At 41.4% G+C, this 6,000-nt stretch overlaps 1 pseudogene; it reads right to left on the bottom strand.

Moving 5' to 3' along the window:
• Nucleotides 1-4,078: 4,078 nt before the first annotated feature.
• LOC100940487 overlaps nucleotides 4,079-6,000 on the bottom strand; it is a 33,811-nt pseudogene continuing 31,889 nt past the window's right edge.

The raw sequence follows: 6,000 nt of genomic DNA, 5'->3' as shown, positions 1-6,000 counted from the left end.
CTGGGGATTCGAACCCACCACCTTAGGTGTATGTGGCTGGCGCCTTAGCTGCTTGAGCCACAGGCGCCGAGCCTAGAGCTGGGTCTCTCTGCAGACTGCTCTCAAAACAGGGGGCTAATAAGGAGGGTAAAGGGAGAGGCTGTACTTGTTGCAGAAAAACAAGACCCGATGGAGTGAAAGAAACACCCAAACATCTGTATTTAAAAGAGGAAGGGCCTTACTTCAGCTAACAGAGCCACAGTGGACTAATGTCCAAAAATGGCTGAGCTCCCCAACTGGCTCTGTCATTTCCCTTTTATCTCCAGCCAAGGGTTCCTTGTCCATGGGTACCCATCTCATTGGTCAGTTTGAATCAAGCTATCGAAGGTGAGTACAGGCTTTAAAAAAGTAGAAGCAAGTGTTAGTTTCAAGGTCCCAGGAAGTTAAATTTCTACAAATTCATAAGAACTGAGTCACCATGGGAAGGAGTTTGCAGGCCCACACACCCTGGCCAATTGGTCTAGATGTCTCCTTTTTTAATAGGAGGAGGGGATGTGCACAACTTCTCAAACTTAAGAACCTCTCAGGTTTTGTTATTGTTTTCATTGTTGTAGTTGTTGTCTGGGGGGGGGGGTTTGCAAGCACTAGGACAACAATATCTGTTGGCTTTAACACCCTGGTTATTTATATCACTACTATTAATAGCACCAGTAATTGGATGGCCAGCCACAATAAGGCAGGCACTTCCTGGAACAGAGCAAAAGCCCCATCAGATCACAAAGAAAACTACATCATCAAAACCAACATGAATCCTGGAAACACAAGAGTTATAGGCATAGCCCTCTTCCCTAAAGTGGAACAAAACAAAAGACATCCACCTTTACCACAAAGGATGCATTCTCCTTATCACCCACCCAGGTTTAGCCAAGAACTCAACTGTGCAGTCTGAAAGGTGAAAGCAAGTTCCGGCTCCCTCTGAAGCGCTGGCTGCAGGGCAGGGAAAATTCAAAGCAAGAATGAGCTGGCTTACCTGCTCTTCTGAATTAGAGGAGTTAGAGGGTCTTTGTGAAAAAGGTGAGCTGGTTTATGTAAGCAGAATTAGTAGAAAAGGTCGACTGGCTTATGTAGGCAGAATTAATACAAATCAGGTTTATACGTGTCACATGGCACCAAAAATGTTAGAGTTTCTGGCAGCTGAAATGTTAGAGCTCAGGCAGTCTTCAGTTCTTACAGTGTTCTTGCTCAAAGAATAACCAGACATCTCAAAGGAACACAAGCATGAAAGAAAATCTATTGAGGAAGAGAAAGTCAGGTTTACAGAGTAAGAAAGTTTACTTTTCTTCACCACAGACAGCGATTGGACTTTCATTGCCACAGCAAGTAGGCAAAGAAGCAAAGCCTGGTGTCCTTTGTGTGTGTGTGAAATGTTCCTTCAACTGTTTCCCACTTAAAGATTTGTGTTGTCTGCCTTTTTTAGTTATTTGTATGTCTTTAAACTCTAAATGTCCCAGTGTTTGCTGAGACACTTTGTGTGCCTGGTGGACCACACCTTGAGCACTCAGGCAAGCATTGACAGTTCTGCATACCCTTCATTTCCTGTGTTGCGTGAGCTTCTAGGTCAAGGAGAGGTGAGCTCTTAGCGTCTTCTCAGCTAATTCCTGGACATGCAGACTACCTTGGATATGCACACTGCCCCCTGCATGAGCATAACCAAAATTTTAGATTCCCAGAAATGTCTTAAAGCCCAGTATAGATATGTTGTTCCTGAGAGTTTTTAATGTTTGGGTCAGCTGTTTGTTTCAGTTGTTATGATTGTTGCCTCAGGAAGTTAAGCAAATGTCCCTGGTGTTTTGACAAACACCCTCAAAATTATGAAAAGAGTAGCTGAATGTAAAAAGTTTGAAGGTGGGCGGTGCCTGTGGCTCAGTGGATGGGGCACTGGCCCCATATACCAAGGGTGGCAGGTTTAAACCCTGTCCCAGCCAAACTGTAACAAAAAATAGCCGGCGTTGTGGCAGGCGCCTGTAGTCCCAGCTACTGGGAGGCTGAGGCAAGAGAATTGCCTAAGCCCAGGAGTTGGAGGTTGCTGTGAGCTGTGATGCCAGAGCACTCTATTGAGGGTGATAAAGTCAGACTCTGTCTCTAAAAAAAAGTCTGAAGGTGAGCAGGCAAGCTTTAGCCACAAGGTGCAACCTGGAGGAAAAGGAGATTTCTAGGCAATAAGAGTTCCTGGAAACACAGTACCAGTATCCTGGCTGGTACTAAGGATACACCCATAATCCTGACCAACACTGGAGAAGAGCCCCGGGTGGTACTCTGGGCTCACTTCCCCATTTCAGTTATACTGATAAGGTTAATAAAAGCCTTTTGCAACTGTGTGGGAGTGAGCTGACATCTTGTCTGTCTCCACTCTGCTTTTCCCTTCTATTAAAAACTTTCCTTGTCCCTGGATTGCCTTCCTCTTCTTTTTTATGAACCCTCACCCCAGTTCTACACCAGAACCTCTCAGGGGGCCCTGTGATATAGTTGACAATGCAACAAACCCTGAAATTCAGCTTTAAATATCCTATGCTTTTATGTGTCAAAATAAGTTGTGGTTTTCCAAAGTGTCAGATTTCTGTGTACAAGTCCTAGATCTGATATCTAGAGCCTTTTTGTAAAGTAGTTAATTTCTTTGGTCTTGATTTCCTTCTACATATATAAAACTAGATATTAGACCCAAGTCACAGGGCTGCTGTGAAGATTAAATGAGTTATTTATAAAATATTTAGTCTCTGGCATATAAAGCACTATAAAAATGTTGACTATAATGATTGCTACATTTTTATTACCCTGATTGTTATTATCATTATCCAGTATAAACTTTTGTTACTTTTGTTTTATTGTTTTGGTGCTTTGGCCTATACAAGGAGCATATGTCCCCAAACTTAGCAAAGTAGTTTGGGTTGAGAACCGCTTATAAGGAACCAGTTATAAATCAGCAATGTGTGTTCAATGAACCAGCCTGGAGCAACAGTTAAGGGTGAGCATTTTTAAGCAATGTACAGATTTTTAACTACTCTCTGGGCATTCTAAGAAGCATTCAGAATAGAAGAAGATTTCTTCATGACAGAACAAGACTTCAGTTTATTTTATTTGGCTATTCAAAAAAAGCATGGATAATCACTTGCTAGGTAACATCAACCTTCTTCCCACTGAGGACAATTTGAAAAACTGGACAAAATGTTTTGAATCATCTCAAAGGGATGAGTGAGAATACGTAATATTGAAGAACACTATAGAAATTCTACAGAACAGTGAAATATAGAAAACAGAGATGCTTTTCCTATCATACATTTCAAATAGAGATGGAGAAACTGAAGAGCTAAGCAGGGATTTTGAAAGTCTTAGGTTTCAGGGTAATTCCAGTCTTCAAGTAGGTGTTGCAGGGACTGGGAATTCAATACCTCTGCTTGGTTCACCAGAATGCTACACCCCAGGCAAGATTTTCCAGTGTTGGCACTTTGAGTTTATTCTCTTGTTAGGGGCTATCTGGTCACTGTAAGATATTTGGGAGCATCCATTTCTTTTGCCTTCTAGATGCCTATACCCACCCCAATTATTCCCCCATTAGCCATGTGATAGGCATACACCATAGCTAGTGGCACTGAGGTAGTGCAGTTTAGCAAGTACAGCCCCGCCAAAGAGCCCTCAAGTATCTTTTATTTAGCCAAATCATGAATCATGCTGACAGCATAAAGTTAATTTTGGTTATTCAATGTAAGGCACACCAAGAAATCATTACCAGTAAAAGGGGGAAACAACAGAGGGGAAATCAAGTAAACACATTGTATGATTACAGCACATACATTACAAATTAGGGAGTAAATTTTGACTTTCTTAACTCACTTTGGTGATTTTTATCATATACTTGTGTAGGACTCAGGTAATGATTATCTTTTTGCTAAACATTCTGTTTTTAGTGACAAGATATCAATCAGGCTGTCTGCAGCTCTTGGTGGTCAGTATCCTGGACTCTGCTCATATAGCATTTTCTGGAACATCAGCTCTGAGCTGCCAGGTGCCAGACACCCTGTGTTTTGAGGAAGCTGGATGCTGGTCATACAAGGTCTCCAGGAAGGCCTGGCATAAATGACACCACAAACCTAACTCCTACAAGCGGGTACAACTGACGGACACTAAAAATATTCTTTTCACTTAGTAGAACCTGGTCATTCCGGAATTCACAACTGTGGCCTTTGGATGTGTTAATAAAATAGGGAGAAATATAGCCTCACTCAAACTTCATGCCTTAGGGAGTTTTAATTCATCACTTAGTGTTTTTCCATCCTTTATAGTGATGTCACCCTTAATTCCAACCTTTTTCATGGCATCAGAAATGATGTTGTGCCGGGCGCGGTGGCTAACGCCTGTAATCCCAGCACTGTGAGAGGCTGAGGAGGGAGAATCACTGGACCTCAGGAGTTCGAGACTAGCCTGAGCAAAAGTGAGATCCGGACTCATGAAAAAAATGGAAAAAACCGGGCACCTCAGCGAGCACCTGTAATCCCAGTGGCTTCCAGAGGCTGAGGCAGCGGGATGCCCACAAGTCAGGAGGCTGAGGTTGCAGTGAACTACCAAGCCCCTGCACTCTGCTCAGCGGCATAGGGTGGGACTCTGTCTCGACAAAAAAAAAAAAAAGAAATGATGTTGTCAACTTCTTTGTATTCATTTGCAGAAACCATATCCTCACCTGAGGGATCTTTTCAGGGGTTGTCACAGGTTTAGACTCCTTCTTCAGTTCATCAATGACAGCATAATCAGCGAACATCACACCTCTCCTGATTTTCACTGGATTGGTACCTTGACTAATCTTCTCAAAGCCTTCCTTGTTAATAGACCATGCCACCACAATGGCAAGTGGTGATACCATCCCCAGCCTCTTCATTTGTGTTATTGGCACACCTTGAGCAAATTTAGCTTTAATATTTTTATATTTATCCCTTAAGTCAATTGAATTTGCAACAGTTACAACATCTTTTGGTACTTTGGAACTTCCTCACCTATGTTCAATAACCACTGTTCTTCCCTTTGGCCCCATTATTACATCTATAGTATTGGCTAAAAGGTCTACACCTTGAAACATTTGGGGTTGGTCATCTGCCCCAAATTTTACATCTTTAACATAAGTCTGAGTAAGATGAGGAGCCAGTGCCCTGGACACTGGTCTTATCTGACAAAGAACTATGACAGCATTTCTGCTGGCCAGTGGCAGGGTGTGAGCTCAGCTAGGCAGGTCAGTGGGTGAGTGAGGCCCTTTCCAAAATCTTTGTTCTTCCTTCAGTTGTCTGGAAAACTCTCTAATTGAGAGTGTAAGAGTTCTCTTAAACTTTTTAAGTGTTTAATACCTTAAAACAGGAGTGTCCAACTTACAACCTCTAGGCCATATGTTGTTTGATTTTGTGAGGACTGTGGGTTTTTTTTCTGTTTTGTTTTGTTTTGCTGATCAGCATTCATTAGTGTTTGTGTAATTATCATGTGGTCCACAACAACTCTTATTCTTCCAGTGTGCTGCAAAAAATAAAATAAAGCATGGACATCCATGCTTAGAATTAATTTTTTCCTTAATGTCCAGCTCTTCTAGTTGTTAGCATAGGTTTGCTCTCTCTCAAGTTGAATATGTACAGAAGTTGGTATGATTTATCAGGCTTATCATTTTTAATAACCTTTTAGGATTTTATTGTCTGTTTAAAGAGGGCAGAAGTTAAACCTTGATGAATTTCACATCATCTTGGAGTTCTCACATGGTGAAAAAATTACTAATATTACTTCTACTATTATTATTATCCTGACATGACAACATAAAACTATAGTTTATTATTGTTTACCATGATCCAGGCACATTAATAAGAGATTAAAATATTGTGCTGTAATTAACAACAAACTAATTTGGGTGATATTACTTTTATTTTTCAGATGACCTCTTTGGGTGAGGGACTAAGTAACTTTTTGAAGTTAATAGGATTCGATAGAGCTCATGAG

The sequence above is a fragment of the Otolemur garnettii genome, unplaced genomic scaffold, assembly GCF_000181295.1.
Source record: "Otolemur garnettii isolate 467f Iridium unplaced genomic scaffold, OtoGar3 scaffold00339, whole genome shotgun sequence".
Taxonomy (NCBI): domain Eukaryota; kingdom Metazoa; phylum Chordata; class Mammalia; order Primates; family Galagidae; genus Otolemur; species Otolemur garnettii.
This window is presented reverse-complemented; position numbering and strand designations above follow the sequence as displayed.